This window comes from Cryptomeria japonica, chromosome 6, assembly GCF_030272615.1.
Source record: "Cryptomeria japonica chromosome 6, Sugi_1.0, whole genome shotgun sequence".
NCBI lineage: Eukaryota > Viridiplantae > Streptophyta > Pinopsida > Cupressales > Cupressaceae > Cryptomeria > Cryptomeria japonica.
This window is the reverse complement of record NC_081410.1, coordinates 262774772-262792781: the sequence shown is the minus strand read 5'-3', so window position 1 is coordinate 262792781 and position 18010 is coordinate 262774772.

Sequence of the window (18010 nt, the reverse complement as noted above, 5' to 3'; positions counted from 1 at the left end):
CTTTTTCAGGATTAAAGCCAAAAAGGTGTGATTAATAGCACCCAACATAGTCATTTTCTTTCTTGATTCTTCTACTGCTAGGTGTAGATCTTGAGCAATGATATCCCAAAATTGTTAGAAGAAAGCCATAGGGAAGCCATTAGGGCCAAGAGTCTTATCAAGATTCGGCTGGAAGGTAATTTTCCTGACTTCATCAATTGTAATAGGTTTAAAGAGAGCCGCATTTTGACTATTAGATATTATGGATGGGATTGAGTTAAGAAGTCTGACTCTTTCTTAATGATCATTCTGGTAGCCACCATTCATTAAAGATTCAAAGTATCTTACAGCTTCCTATGCAATGTCCTCATAGTTTCTGACAATGTTTCCATCCAGTCTCTTAATCTTTGATATTTTGTTCCTATTGCGAATGGCAATGGCCGATCTATGGAAGAATTTGGTATTTCTGTCACCTTCCTTACGCCATAAATCCCTTGATTTTTTGTTGCCAATGGATTTTCTCACACCGAAGGATTTCATTTAAATCAGATTTGAGGGATTTTTCTTTGTTAAACAAATCCTCATTCATTCATGAAGTAATAACAGAATTGGTTATTTCTTCCAACTCAGCCTTTCTTAACTTCTCCATATGAATATTCTTGAAATGACTCATATTCCATTCTTTGATCTTAACCTTAATATTCTTGAGCTTCTTATTGAGTTTGAATAATCTCAAATTATTCCCTAGAACTGGTTCATTCCACCAAACAGATATAAGATCATATAACTTAGGCACTCTGAGCCACATTTTCTCAAATCGGAAAGGGATACCTCCCTCCGATTGTCCCTTGGCAACCTCCAGACAGATCGGGTAGTGATCTGGTCCAATAAGCAGGAGAATGTTGACTCTAATACAAGATGTTGTCCTAGCCAATCACCAGTAATAAGAAACCGGTCTAGCCGTTCAACAATATTAGTAAAACCCGATCTCCTATTTGTCCATATGAAAATTCCATTTTTAGGAACAATGTTTATTAGGTGATTCTTCTCAACAAATTCCAAAAACTCCTTCTGGGACGTACCAGTCCTCTGGATGCCCCCAATTTTTTTATTTTCAGAAAGGATTGCATTGAAATCCCCAACAACAATGCAACTGCGCTCGGTAATACTACAAAGTCTGATAGCTAAAAGATCCCAGAGAGCATGTTTATCGCCAGCAGAAGATGGTCCATAGACATTAAAAAGATTGAAATTCTCATTCCGTCCTAGGATAGTTACCAAACAATGTTTCCAATACTTATCTTCCCCAACAAGAGATACCCTAACCTAAATGGGATTCCAAATGATTCCCAAGACACTAGAGGCTCCATCCGATTGCCTCAACAGACCATTCCACTATTTCCAAACTCTCATTTTTGCATCAATCTCAGACTTACTACATTAAGTCTCTTGTAGTAGCCAAATATCTCCTTTGGTGTCATCAATCTGGTGATTAATCAAGTGCCATTTTTTAGGGGCATTGATGCCCCTGACATTCCAAGATAAGAGCTTCATTGCTCCTGGGGAAGGGTGTTTCCCTTCCATAACTTAAGTTTGGTTTGACCACTAGTTGCACCAGCAATTGCTAGCATTATTTTTTTTTACTTGTGCCCCTGCATTTCTTTTGGCTTGAAGTTTGGTTTGTCAATGATTGAATCTGACTTCCCAAAACCTTTTGTGGAATCCTCCAATATAAGATCAGAGTCAGGCTCAAAGTCTTCTTCTCACTCCAAAGAGGAAGACTCAATTTCTCAATCTTCCAATTCAATACCCAGCGAAGATAAATTCTTAGCTCCCATCTCCCCTAGATTTCTAGTAGTGTCCTTTTCCTGAGTGAGAATTTTGTAGTCTTCAATTACCAGCTGACTCCCAATCTCAAGAGGAGAGGATGGTAGCGAAACAGCTAATTTAGTTTCAATATCTGCCTGTAAGGCTTTAGTTTTTTCTAGGATGAGAAGATCTTGTTGGCTCTCACTTAGATCAGAGGAGGGAGGAGCTATGTTCAAATGAGTTGCCTTAGTCAAGGGAATATTCTTATTTTCATGAATTTCATTTCTAAAATCCTCCCCAGCATCAGTGGAGATAGGAGGTTCCGATTGCAGATTTTCTTCAATAGGAAATAGCATATAGGAATAACTTTTCTATATCATAGCTGAAACATCACAACCTAACCTAGTATGATCCAAGGAGAAGCATTTAGGGAAAATATGCAACTAATCTTCTCTATCAATCTTTTGGATCCAAAAATCCCCTGCACTAATGATTTTAAATTCTTCGGGGATCTTGGTGATTTGATCTGTGCAAATGCATATTCTGAGGAAGCTTCCCCATATTTTGTCTTCCAAAATATCATCAACCGATACAAATGTGCCAAGATATTTCCATATTTCCTTAATGACATCAATATGCCAGTAATCTAATGGACAGTTATAGAGTCTTATCCATACCTTACTGTCTAGTAATACATGAGTCTGGGGATTGAAATTGGGTTGCCATTCAATGATGTGAACTTCAATACCATCCAAGATATATGGACCTTTGTTTTTTGCTTGCCATTTCTCCTCATTACTCATAAATTCAATCATATAGAAGTCATTTGGGAGAATATTGATGTTGATATCCTTTCCCCATTGTGCTCTACACCAGGATTCAAAATTACCCTTAACTCATTTTCCACCTCCCCACTTGATGAAAAAGCAAAACTCAAGCAAATTTGATCTAGCAGAGTTAATTTTATTTTCATCCAAAAAGATAGTAGGTCTTGAAGTTTTTCTTACCGGTTTAGGATGATGAGGATGATGAGGGGGAAAGGTCCATCCTCAAAAATCAGTATTTCCCACTTGATCTAAACAAGGGTTTTGATTTTTAGGATGAAAATTGGATCTCCAAAACTTTGCACGGTCTGCCCTAGAGTTGTCTTGCCCGAAACGCCCATTCCGCTTTCTAAAATTACCTTGAGTTTTTGGAGGGGCCAGATTTGGTTCAGAATGTGGATTGACTCACTAAATTGCCACACCAAGGATGCTAGATTTAGGCAATGGTTGCCAGTTTTGGGGAAACTCAGAAGCAGGATACTTGGCCTTGCGAAACTAGCCTTTGTTATTCTAGATGAAACCATTTTCCTTCCATTTTAGTGGGTCAATAGGGCACTGGTTGCCACTCGAATATGGATTTCCATAATTCATCTATAGTCTGGAATATCTGTCTCCATGGAAAATGTCTCTTCTCCTAGAATTAGCCAATTTCTGAGAGGGTTGAATCCTACCTGCTTCAATGGGGAAGGCAATATCTACTTCATTGCTCCATGAACCGATCTTTGGAGTGACTTTGTTTTGATTTGGAATCTTCACAGCCTGACTGCCCAAACCTCGCATATCGGCATCCCTGCTCCTGCTACTGCTATCGCTCGCGCAGCCTTCAAACGCCGCCATTCGCTCTATCATTATATAATATAATATTATATTATATATTATGTATTATATAATATATAATATAATATAATAATATATTATTATATTATATATTATGTAATAATATATTATATATTATATATTATGTATTATATAATATATAATATAATATAATATAATATTATATTATATATTATGTATTATATAATATATAATATAATATAATAATATATTATTATATTATATATTATGTAATAATATATTATATATTATATATTATATAATATATTATTATATATTATATAATAATAATAATATATTTTATAATACATAATTAATTTTTTTATTTAAAATTACCTATAAAAATCGGATATCTGATATTCAAGGAAGAAATGCTTTATATATTACATTAGTTGAGCAACATGATTACAAGGACACTTTTTGTAAAAAACAATGCCAAAATTTGTGATTGCACTTCAAAAGGTAAAGATTTGATTTTTTTTCAAAGAAAGTTTTCCTTTGAGAAGAATTGACAAATGGTTAAAAAAATATTACCTTCCTTTATCAATTTTGGATATGTTAAATATGGAAAATTTATTTGCACCTTGTATCATGTAGAAGAAATTAATTTTACTTTTTTTGAATTACTTGTATCATCATGTTAGTTTAACATCAATTCTTTTAATATTTGTGAAAGTGCATATTCATTTGAGAAAGCTTGGAAGCCATTTTTAGGTGCATATTCAAGAATTTGGTAATGTATGATTTTAATGAATTCTAAATAATTCTATTATTATAGAATCTCATTATTCTTATAATATAAGAAAATCAATTCCTTTAAAGAATCTTGAAATGGTACAAATCCAATTTAGATTTTGGTCTTTTAATAAAATTACATCATCGCTGATTATTGTTATGTGATATTTAAAATCGTCAAGAGAGGATAGTAAATAATCTCCAATATTGTTTAATTGTAAATAAATTATCAGTTTTTGGAGATGAGCATTCTTTCTCTCCATAGAAAGACAATTACCACAAATATGTTTTTAAAAGAGATATTAGATTTATATTTTTGAAAACTCTCATAATCACATAATCATTAATGATTATTATAAGCTCATACTATTATATTATACTTGAGAGATTAACAACATACAAAATGCTCTTATGAATGTTTACACAGTAAAGAAGACCACCCTTAAACAACACACACTAAGCGTTGACTACTTAGTATGGCTGGTGTGGGCCCATTTTCTTTCCAAACATTTGTTCTCATTTGTCTCGTTTCTGTTAGCATTCAAATTCAAACATTACTCCTATGCAGTAAGTATGACGAATTTCAGTATGTGTTTGGTGACAGTCTAGGGGTAGTTTTTATTTCCTAGCATTCTTCTAGCTTGTACCAAAATGGGAGCTCTGGCATCAAGGAAAGGTGATTGTGGTGAGATATCATAGTTGGAAATGCTCTGGCAAACGTATGCAAAATATGGAAGCATAGATAATGCACTCAATTTGTTTAATTATATATTTCCACTTTCACTTTTAATAATATATTATTGATGACCTCTCACCTTTTATCCAAACAAATATTATTTTTAAAATAAATAAATAAATATGATGCCATAGAGAAGATAATATATCTTGAGACTATCATTTTTTAAACTTTTTTAATTATTAAAGAAAAGTGTCAATTTTTGAAATATAACCTAATATTTTTATTTAAAATTTAAATAAAAACATAAAATGCATTAAAATTTTATGCCACTTTCATGTGCTTCAAGTTTAAAAGATAGACCAAAGATTAGTGCTATTCATTTCCTTTATCACGATGTGCCATGGTACTTGAATTACACCTAGTTGAATGTCCTTAATTTAAATCAAGTTTTAGTTAATGTAACTCTAGCTCCTTAAATGATAACAATGGAGGTATTATACATTTTTAACATACTAATTCATAAAATATAACAAATTCCCTTCCTCATATAAAGGGCTTGTTACAATTGAACACTTGGTTAAACAAATAATTATATTGGTCGCATCACATGTCAAATTATGCACTATATGGAACCATTTAATAAACTAGTTTAATGAAGCATAAATTTAGGGATGATACAAACATAATGTGTGCAACTTTGATTTAATTAGGTTTATTATTGAGGGAATATTTATTATGAAAATATTCCTAGTAAGCTCTAGAACCAATTATAGACTATCTCTAGGTTGATGAAAAATGACTATATAAACTTATAAATAATAACAATGATCAACTATAGTGACTATAACATGTTAATATGTAATGAGTTCTTAAGATATTCCATTTAACTATGCAAAAATTTATATATTCCATAAGAAATAGTGAGAAACCACATGCGAGTGAATTGGAGCAACAAATTATGAACCAATTTTGAGGGTTGGGTAAATCATCATTAGCATAATCACCATGAATTTGTTAAAAAAATTAATTAAGATATAAATTAGAAATAGTTAGGAAAAATTCCAAGAAAAGGTTCACAAAAAGGCAAGACAAATCTTTCTAATTTGAACGACTCCAAAGGAAGTACACTAAAATAAAAAGAATACATGAATATCATGAGTGGAAAATAGGAAAGAAATAATGTCCATATTTTTTTTAATAATCAATTATATCTCAACAAAATATTTTTTTAATAATGTCCATGAAAATATTTCTTGAAATAGACAAATGAATATTTCACCTTTCAAGAAAGGAAATCAATGTTAAGATGAGTGAGGCTAGGGAATATTAACAATACTTCTATCCCATGAATCAAGATCCTCATCTAATAATTTGTGCCTAGAGAATGAAGTTCATCTTTCAATTGGGTTGCCCAAATTATAAATTTTATTGGCTCCTATCATACAGAATGAAAATGAAAAATTAAATTGAGAATCAAATAAGGGATTCTTATACACTAAAATTATTCTCAAGAGGATTCTTTCTAGTAGAATTCCCTAGTAAAATGGAAGGGAATAATGCCCTTAATGGAGGACCACGAATGTCAAATGGTGTAGGCCTCTTCCTAATTTTTTGATTTTTTTTTGATTTGTTAGATCTTAAAATCCAATAAATTTCAATATATTTAGAATTTATAGTCTTCTTCAAGAATAGTGGTAATATATAATCTTGGAGTAGATTGACATTTCACTTTAAAAAATTGAAATCTTAGATGAATTAACTGTGTAGGGAGATTCAAGGATTTATGCAAGGGTATGTATAAGGAGAGATTTATACAAATTCTAATCAAATACATAATTTAATATAGGTAGCTATAATTAGTTTATAATAATTTAGGTAAAACCAATCTTTTGTAGGCATTATAAATAAAAAACTCATTACACAAAACAGTATAGATAAAATATCCCACAATTTTTTTTATGAAATGATATTGAAAAGAATTAGCTAAGTCTAAGGAATAAAAAACCAACACAACACAAATATTAAAGGAAATTATGAGATTATAAATACCCTGATAGCTCTGAAAATTGATTGCATGAAATTTTTCAATTTTGAACTCAAATTATTGGTTTTCTGGTTTTATTTGTATCCTTTGTAAATGATCCAAGGTCTAGGGTTTAGGGTTTATCAAGATTTCTTATGTTTTGTGAAGAAAGCCCTAGCAATGATATATTTTGTCATTACCTTTATCTGACTTAAGGCCAAGGGTTGTTTACCATGGGCGGGGCCATTTTGTTCCCTAAGCATCAAATCGTGTTAGAATGGTTTATGAAATGATTTTTTCCTAAGTCATGTGCAAAAATTTTCCTATGACCAGTCTCCCTTTAAATATTTATGCCTGCGCCCATAATTTTCCTAAGTCCAGAAGTCCTAAGTATTTCGGTTGGTTTCTAAAGATAGAATGAATCCAACGGTTCACATTTTCTCATGGTCAAAAGTGCAAGGATTATAAAGACTATGACATCGCGAGATTGTGCCACATGTTTTCAGCTAAAATCAACAAGGTTGGCAGTATAACCGGTCGAAGCATTGTGTTACCAGTTCTCAGGCAGTAAAAGTCAGTTTACTAATAGTCCTATCAATTAGCACATGTTCAAAATGAATGGAGATGTTATGTCCTGAGGTAAAAGGTGCCTGATTTTTAATTTTGGAGGAGTTAACGAGCATTATGCAAAGCAGTAAAACTCAGACATATCTGACGCCCTTTGTATCCCCGCGATGGAAGTTGCAAGGAAGTTACAGACCTTGGCATTGCGAGATGATGCCACGTGTCCTGAGTTGGCCAAGAAGAATTACAGTGGGGCCGATGATAGAGTCTAGTCAAAAGATGATATGGTGTTGATTAGTCAAGACTTGGTGGGTCTGTGGATACAGATGGAGGGTCAAATAGCACGTCAAAAAACAATGATCGTTAGATTTGCCAGGTTGGGTAAGATCTGCGGCTAAGTTTCAAATGTGAAATTAGGAGGGATTATTGAAGGCATTGGTCATAGCTCGTATGGGAGAAATAAGATGAATAGGAATACAGACTTGTTGACTTAGGATTGATTAGACACCCAAAGATGATATCTCAGAGATGTGAAAGGATCAAGAAAAGCTTCAAATTTTGATATGATGGATCACGGGTTCTCTGATAAATTCAGAGATTTTCTTGTTGATAGAAATCCTGAAGTAGGAGACTATACACTAAGAAAGAAATAAGATCAAAATAAAATCATTCACACAAGGTGAACACATGCAGGTGGCACTGGAGTGATGGCCTAGAAAATGATAGTGACTTGAGTTGTAGGCGTGATTGCTGGAATCCATAGCTGAAAAGATGAGAAGAAGATATCGGGATGATGATTCTTCATATGGATTAGCACCGCCACATTGAAAGGACTTTTGATTATAAATTCACTAGGCAGGTGATAGAATATGTAGAAACAGATACAAATTTCTTCATTTTTTCGAGAACAGTTTTTCATCAGTGAGAAGATGGTGTTCAAACAGAGTTATGTATGGAGTTGTTATAATTTTGTGACATTGGATGGATTTTTTTTCTCTGGTATGAGGTTTCTCATTATCAAAAGGGTTGTGAAAGATCAGAGGATTGTCAGAGGGGGTGTGAAAGCCTTTTCTTATCAGGAAAAGCCACCCAGGACATATCCTCTGCTCTTACTCTACATTTCGTTGGTAGAGTGTTCCAAGAGGGAGCTCGTAGTGAGCTGAAAGAAGGATTTGTCTGAGTGAGGATTAGTAGTCGGTTGTCTCTACAATGACATGGAAGTTGCAATGCCTCCTCAACAAATCCTATTTACCTCCAAGCTCCTCTTTCCATTTTCTCTAATCTAGGGCATAAAGGCTAGAGATTTTCCTCTAATTCAGTGGCAAAGTCTTGTTTCATGCCAGGATCTATTTTCCTTTTTAGGAAGAGAAATTATATGGTGTAGACTGAGAATCTAAGGGTCCATCCAGAGGTGTCTGGGTGATATCGACACAACTCAATTATTTTTGTTTCTACCAAAAATCAGTTGAAAATTTTGGTTCCACCTCATCATGGGCACCAACATGTGGATAAGGAATATTGTGTAACAAAATTGTGTACAACCTCTAGGGCTTGGTTTTAATGACAAGTGTCTTTTGGCCTAAAGCTTTTCGCTCCCTTGTTTTCTATAAAAGTGAAATCAAGGCCATTAGTTAGGGTTCTGAATCTTCTAAGAAGGATCTCTATAAAAGAGGTCTATTATATAGGGGTAGGTTCCATATAGTTCTAGAGAGTCGTGGAAATAGCAGGAACTGTAATGTCATTTTGCAAAGCAAAAGTAATAATACAACTACGAGTTTCCTTATTAAGTGGGTTATTTGTACTCGAATTTGTTGACTGTTATCTGATAAAAGATAGCTTATGATATTAATACAAATATATTTCCTAATCTTTACTCTCTTGTGTGTGATTTTATCTTCTTTTAAGAAAATGGGATCAAGGGTTTCATTTGTTTGTTGTATTGTTATCATGTATGTAATTTTACATTCAATGCTTTAGTCCAAGGGGCTAATTAAAATGCTTGAATGATATTATAGAGAAATAAGACTTGTAATAGAATTTGATAAGCAATTCAGGTAAAGGATTGTAGGCAAAACAATATTGTAAGGCAGTATTGTTCAAGGCTAGACCGGCTATTAGACAAGTTTTTATCAGATTTTAGTAACATTTTCAAAGACTTTGTAACACAAATGAACAAGGCACTGGTATTTGCTAGCAAGTATCATTAGGTTTTTGGTTTATGGTTTATCTTTGTGATTTCTCAGAACAAATCTCTTAAATATTAGAATATCATCTGTTAAATTTTATGTATTTTCTAAAAGTTGTCTCATCCATCTCATACTCTAGCTTAAGGTTGAGGATCACTGAAGGAATTGTCATCCTTGAGAATTATCCCTTCTTGTTGAGTCCTTTTATGAGAAAATCTAGTTTGTTTTCAGTAAATTTCTGAGTATTATTGCAAAGAATAGAAAGATTGTTGAAGGGAGCACCCTCTCGGGTCCTGCAGAGCTAGAAGTGTAGAAGGATCTTGTGTCCTTGTTAAAGTTGGTCCAAGCCTGATGGATATTGATAGTTGGAGGTGGCTCTCCATAGATATTTGGAGGAATCAGCTTGGTCTCTGCTCTGTGGTAGTGTAAACCCATTCATTTTTGGGAACCAACATACCCCACAAAAACTATTTGATCCCTGGAATAGTGTCATCAAATAATATAGCATTGGGATTGTTAAAAGTTGCTTTCTTATTCTTCTTTAGATAATAAAGATGAAAATTTTCCTTTTTTCATATATATGAAGTAACAAAAATGTCTTTCTCTTTCTTTATTGGTAGATAACAAGAGTTATCATAAGAGCCAAGGACTAAGGGGTATCCATTCTACCAAATTCATTTGAGGCACGATCTTGACCTCATCCATTTTCAGGATGTCAGAGCCATGCACTTAGCAATACTTGATCCTTGGTGGGTTCATTAAAAACCATTCAACTTCACCAACATATCAAGGGCCCATTGACTATAGTTAATAAATTCAATCCTTGTTTTCATAAGAAATATCTATTTAATGTAATTGAGTCAGATCTACAGGGATAGCATCCACTTTCTTCTTAAGTTGATCAAATTCCTTCACTAGCATATTGAAGATTTAGAAGTACAAGTAGTAATGGCATGAGAAGAATGGATGGAATATTTATGTTTACTTGATGTAATTAAATAGTTTCTTTTGGAGGCCTTGTAATTTAATTAATTTGTGTTTTTGCTACCATCTCATTCTCCAAGATTTTTATGGAGGATTTGTAAGAAAATCAAATTGAGGTTGTGGAAACTCCACAAGGGAAGGTTTAATTTAGATTCTGAGAAAAAATCAAACTATAATGTTGCTTGATTGTTGTAAAATAGTAATTTAGGTTAGGTATGAGTGGGTTGACTGGTAAGAAATAGTCCTTATGGTAAGAAAGAGAACTTGTATTTTTATTTACAAATGATCAAAATCATCCTTTACAACTAGTGGGTAGTGTTGTAAATTTGGAGGAATTGATTATGTGTTGCATTAATGTTTGTCATTGATGTCAACAATAGCTTATTTGATTGTCTATCAGATTCCAGTAGAGTGGTTGGACTTTGATGATGATCAGGAGATTTGTCTCCGGTATATTCCAATTGGTGGAATTGGTTTGGTTCATTCATTCATGTGGTTCAGATGCATGTCACATTCACTTGGTTTATGATATGGTGATCTGGAAGCTATCATATGTTCTAGTAAGCCTTTTGGTTATCGGTAAGGGTTTTACTAGCAGAGCTTTATTGAACGTCTTTTGATGAATTTGAGAAGTGGTGTTGGTGCGGCTTCTAGAAGGTTTTTAGGATGCTGATGGTTATTGTGTTTGTGTTCCATTTGATTGGGAGTATTTCATTTGGCTTATGGCGACCAATTTTAGGTCTAGTATTATTCTGCTAGGTTATGGCCCATTTTATGTAACGTGTTGGCAGATGCTCCTGATGCATTACTGGTTGGATTTATTATTTGGTTAATGTTGTTTCAATCTTAGGCTAACTTGGTTTATCATTGGTTTGCAGGTTTATGTAATGGATTTATTGTATCATCTTTTAGGTGGTTGACCTAATTGTTTAGGTCCTGGGTTGGTACAAAAATGATGTAAGATCTCTTTGTAGATCGTGGTATGGGATTAAGGATTATTTGTGTGTGAATAAAGTTGTAATCATAAGCGGAAGGTTTGGTCGATCATAGGTGATCGAATTGGGTTTGTGTAAGAGGTTTAAGACCTCCAATATTGAGCTTAACCGAAACTGTACTCAAGCATAGGAGATGTTATTCTTGCAGTTCATTCTTATTTCTGGATTGTAGTTTAGATTTCTTTTGTAGTCAGTGAGGCTCCTTTATAATGAGAAGTGCGCTCTAGGTTGTTGGCCTTCCTACATATGCATGATGGTATGATGAAAGAATAAGAATCTGGTCAACTACTGAGAGGGGGGGTGAATCAGTAGATAAAAAAACTGATACAAACTTCACCAATCTCAAAAATCAATCTCTCAAAGTAAACTTAGAACTATCAATGTAATATAACAGTCAAGATAAAAATTCATAAGATAAATGGGTTGGTTGTTACAAAAAATTAACAGTAAACAACTTCAAACTCATAAACATCTAAATGTTTTTTCATATGTCAACAGACTTCATTTCTTAATGAATTAGTTAAGTAGTTAAGTAAATCAACCATATGAACATAACCAAAAAAAAATTCACCACTTGACACAAATATTTTTGATGTGGAAACCCAAATGGGAAAAACCACGGTGAGATGAGACTCAAAAGATAACTATCTGAACTCTTCTAAAGTTCACCCAATTAGGAGCCTAGCCTATTAAAGCTTTACAAAAGCCTTGTTAAGAACTGATCTTGTTAGGAATCACCTGGTTAAGGGATTGACTACAATGTCTTGTTAGAAGCAATATCCTATAAGGAGTAACCTCGGTAGAGGATTTGAAAATCCAAGCTAATGGATCACCTTGTTAGAGGATTTGAATAGTACCAAGCTTGTTAGAGCTTACCTGGTTAGGGGATTTCAATTCTGCTATAATTGTTAGAAAACAACATGAGTTTGTTGATCTATCTAAATAGCATTACACTTGCTTAATCAGATCCATTTCATATTCCTATCTACCTTTACTCAAACTACAGATACATCATCTAGTTGGGCAACCACACACTCAACTGATCTTTGTTAACTCTTTGCCAACTCATTAAACTAAACAACTTCATAAGGTCGGTAACACAACAAAAACCTAATTCTCAGAGAGATTACAAACAATTCAGTTCAAGTATGATCATTGGATTACATAGCAATCTCTGCACATCAATAGAGAAAACCCTGATCACTCCCTGATCACCACTTCATCGAACTTAGTAACTCATCATGTGCTTTGCATTACATGCAATATATTTACTCATTCCCTTGATAAAAATCATTACAACAGTTCGCCATAATCACTCAAAATTATCTTCATACAATAATCATGTGTGTCATAATCATTGCCGCTCATCATCAGATCATAAACCAATATAACTAATTCGCCAAACTTAATCGGTTAGGGTTTATCAAAAATAATAGGTAGGGGTTTATCGGTTATCGGTTCAACTCTCAAATTCTTCCTATCGGTTACAGTTCCCTTCACTTGTTCATCCTACTAGTTACAAAACAATATTAGAACAATATTGATAATATCATTACCGGTTAATTGACATCAATGACAACATAACATATCATTAATACACTCTTCATGCAAATGCCAACAATCTCCCCCTTTGGCATTGATGGCAATACAAATATCAATACCATTGATTGTTGTTGTGAATGTGAATAGGAATCATGGTTTACATTACCAAGTATTCACCATGCTCTCCATGTCTTCATCTTGACACTAGTTCTTCTTCCCATATTCACATAATTCTTCTCCCCCTTTGACAACAATGGAAAATTGAAAGTAAAACATGTAATGACAAATTTCACTATGCAACATCAATAATCTGCAACTTGATGCTCTTCCTGTGGAATAACTCCACTTCTACACTAATCCTTCTAAAAAGTTTTGCAAGTAGCTCTGGAACTGATGTAATCTACATCATGCTTAGCTGACCTCATGAAGAGGGACAACCCCTAGCTGACTTCTATGATAATCAAAAGTAATCTTAGGAAGAGGTTTAGTAAAAATATCTGCAAGTTGCTCCTTGGTAGAAACATGCTCCAAGATCACATCTTTACTCTATACTTTTTCCCTTAAGAAATGATACTTCAATTCAATATGCTTGGTTCATGTGTACAAAACGAGGCTCTTGGAAATATTTATGATACTTGTATTATCACATAAAATATTTATAGGTTCTGAAATCTTCATCTTAAAACCTTCCAAAATGTGCCTCATCCCGATAGCCTGAGTACAATTCATGTAAGCTACAACATACTCAACTTCAATAGTAGATTGTGAAGTACAACTCTGCTTCTTACTACTCCATGAAACAAGTCTTCCTCCAAGAAAAAATGCTCCACGGGTTGTGCTTTTTTTATTATCAACATTTCCTTCCCAATCTGCATTTGTGTACACCTTCAAGTTAAAATTTCCTCCATATGGATACCATAATCCATAGTCAACAGTACCTTTCAGATATCTAAAAATTTTCTTGGTTTCTATCAGATGTGTTTCCTTAGGATTCTTCTGGAATCTAGCAACTATGACAACTGCATGAGCTATGTCCAGTCTGCTGTGAACAACATAGTGCAATTTTCCAATCATTGACTTGTATTCCTTCTTATCAACAGATTTGGATTCATCCTCCTTAGACAAAGTACAAAATGTAACCATTGGTGTCCCAACTGGTTTATAGTCACTCGTGCCAAATGCATTCAAGACCTCTTTCACATACTTAGACTGTGTGATGAAAATGCCATTCTTCATTTGTTGTATTTGCAAGCCTATGAAATTTTTTATTTCTCCCACTAAAGACATTTCAAACTCATTTTTCATTTCATCTGTAAAACTATTGCTCATGTCATCATTACCTCCAAATATGATATCATCTACAAATACCTTGTTGACCAGTATTTTATCTCCTCTAGATTTGAGATATATGTTGCTATCATCACTAGTTCTCAGAAAGCCTATCTTCATCAAATGTTTATGAAGCCTTTCATACCATGCTCTTGGTGCTTGCTTTAATACATATAAAGTCTTATGCAATCTGCATACCATGTCTTTCTTATCAGTCAAAGCATAACCATCTAGATGCTCAGTGTATACTTCTTCTTCCAATATCCCATTCAAAAATGTTGACTTAACATCCATCTGGTATACCTTGAATTTCTTGTGTGTTGCAAATGCAAGTAAAGTTCTGAAACCTTCTAGTCTTTCCACTAGTACAAGAGTCTCACCATAATCTTCTCCTTCCTCTTGTGCATAACCTTTGTAAACCAACCTAGCTTTGTTGCAGACTACAACACCATCTTCATTCAACTTGTTCTTGAATACCCACTTAGTACCTATCACATTTTTATTTACTAGTTGGGGTACTAGGGTCCATGTGTTGTTCTTCTCAATTTGATCTAATTCCTCCTCCATAGCTTTAACCTAATGATCATCACCAAATGCTTCCTTAGCAATTCTTGGTTCAATAGTGGAGATCATGCAAGAATTATCTCTAATTCTTCTTCTGGTTAGTACTCCAGCATCCTTATCCCTAATAATCTATTCAGGATTGTGATTCAATCTCACATATCTTGGAATAACATGATCATTATCTTCATGTTTAGCTTCTTCATTATCATCATCTTCTTCTGAATTTATCTATTCCGGTTGAACTGGTACATCAGTATTTGCTTTGCCAGTTTCGGATTTCACAGTTTCCAGTTCCAAAAACAAAATAAAAGGATCTTCATCCTTTTTCTCCAAACTGGTTTCCTCTGAGACTTAAGGATATTCATCCACTCAAACATCAACACTCTCAATAATTCTCCGTGTCTAGTTGTTAAAACACTTGTAGGCCTTACTCTTGGTGGAATAGCCAAGAAATATACCTTCATCACTTTTAGCTTCAATTTTGCTAATATGATCACCTCTCTTAATAAAACATTTTCTTCCAAATATCTTGAAATAACTAGCATCGGGTGATCTTCCATACCAATATTCATCAGGAGTCTTGACCTTACTTCTTATTACCAAAAGCCGATTCATAGTGTAGATAGTTATGCTGACAGCTTCTCTCCATAAATTTTTTGCTACACCTCCTTGTATCAGCATTGTCCTAGCAGCTTCAACAATTGACTGCTTGTCAGGGATGCTAAAGAGACCATAAATATTTTCACCTAAATTCTCTAATTTTGTTTTAGGTGTGCCAGTCTCTCGCTGGTCTTTTGTTGTTCTTTTCTCTGGTTGTTGTCTTTTGTGCTATTCTTTTGCAACCTTTGTCTCTTTTTTATGTCCTCTCTAGTTTCTCTAATGTTTTTCTTTTCGATATGTAAGTGGGTTTTGAGTCCCTTAAAACCTGTTTTTCCTTAATAAAAAAAAATTGATTAGTTGTTTCTCTCTATGATACCATTTTGTTGTGGTTTCCTTGGTGTAGAAAGTTGTCATTTGATACCCTTTTTTTCACAATACCTAGTGAATTCCTCATAAGTAAATTCATTTCCTTGATCTGTCCTCAGACACTTTATCTTCTTACTGCTTTCCTTCTCAGCTAAGGCCCTGAATGCCTTGAACTTACCAAAAGCTTTAGTCTTATCCTTCAAGAATGTGACCCACATCATCCTTGAGAAATCATCAGTGAAGATCATAAAATATCTTTCACCTTGAATACTTTTTGTCCTTATTGGTCCACAAAGATCTGTATGAACCAAATCTAACAAATGTTCCACTAAAAAATGTTTGCTCTTGAAATTTGAGGATGTCATCTTTCCCAACTGACATTCTTTGCATAGAGCATTAACCGGTTTGTCCAATAGAGGCAATCTTCTCACTGTCTTGGACTTACTCACTTTAACAATGTTATAAAAAATTATATGACAAAATCTCCTATGTCAAAGCCAACTATCATCTATCTTTGCAATTAAATAGTTGTTGACTCTAGGATTAAGTTGAAACAAGTCACCTTTAGTTTGTTTCTCGGTTTCAATCAGTTCACCTTTGCTTCCATAGATTTTGCACACACCATTCTTAAACTCCAATGAGTATCCTTTGTCATTGAGTTGCCCCACACTCAAAAGATTGTGCTTTAAACCTTCAACCTAGTAGACATTATTTGCACTGCTCTTTCCATTAGGAGAAATAGTTCCCTTACCTTTAACTATGCAAGGTGAGTCATTACCAAATCTTACAACTCTGCCATCAAATTATTTCAAAGAAAGAAATTTGCTCCGATCATCAGCCATGTGATGTGAACAACCACTATCAATGATCCAATCATCAGAGTTATCCATCCTAGATACTAATGCCTTCTAGTCTGATATCTCTTCGTTAATGGCTACAAACACAATGTCTTCATTAGCATCACCATCAGATTCTTCATCAGTGATACCACCATCAACAACAATAAGACAATCTATTTTGCCTTTACCCTTATACTTTTTGAATTTCTCTCATTTGTGCTCATTATCACCATTAGGATAGTTAGCAACTATGTGTCCAATCTTGTTGCATGCAAAACATTTCAAAGGTAATTTACCTCTATATTAACCTGTACCTCTAGGAAACCTCTTGGCCAACAATGCTTCAAGCTCAACTAAACTGTCTTCATCATCAACTTCTCTGCTGGATCTAGATTCATAACTGTAACTGGCATCTCTACTTTTTCTCACAAATGGGTTAGAAACATAAGCTCTAAATGCATACTCATATTTCTATACACTACCATCATAACCATTTAATTCAAAAGCAATAAGCTTTCCAATGATGGAGTGAAGAGTTACCTTAGTTTTGTCAATGGACTTTAGCTCCTGAATAGCTGCAACTCGAATAGCATAGACCAATAGCAGGGTTCTCAGTACCTTACTGATCACTGTGGAATCTTCCACTTTACCTCCTACACTCTTAATTTCATTTACTATCTCCTTTATCCTTTGACCATATAGCTGGATATTCTCGCCTTCATCCTTCCGCATGTCATCAAACTTTCCTCTTAGACTCTACATCAAATAAAGAATTGATAATGGCCTCTAATGCTTGATGATTTTCTTGTTTCTCTTTCTTCTGATCATCAGCCAACATCCCAATAGGTGAAACATATTTAATATCGACATGTTCCCAATACTGGCTTCCTAGACTCTTGATATAAATTTTCATTTTGTCACTCCATATCATGTAGTTCTCTCTATTAAACTTCAGACCTTCTTTCTTCATCATGATCTGCAAGATTTTTACCTCAAGCTGTTAGGCTTAACCTTAGAGGATCTGCTAAGCTATGATACCAATTGATGGTATGATGAAAGAATAAGTATTCGGTCAACTACTGAGAGGGGGGGTTGAATCAGTAGATAGAAAAACTGATACAAACTTCACCAATCTCAAAAATCAATCTCTCAAAG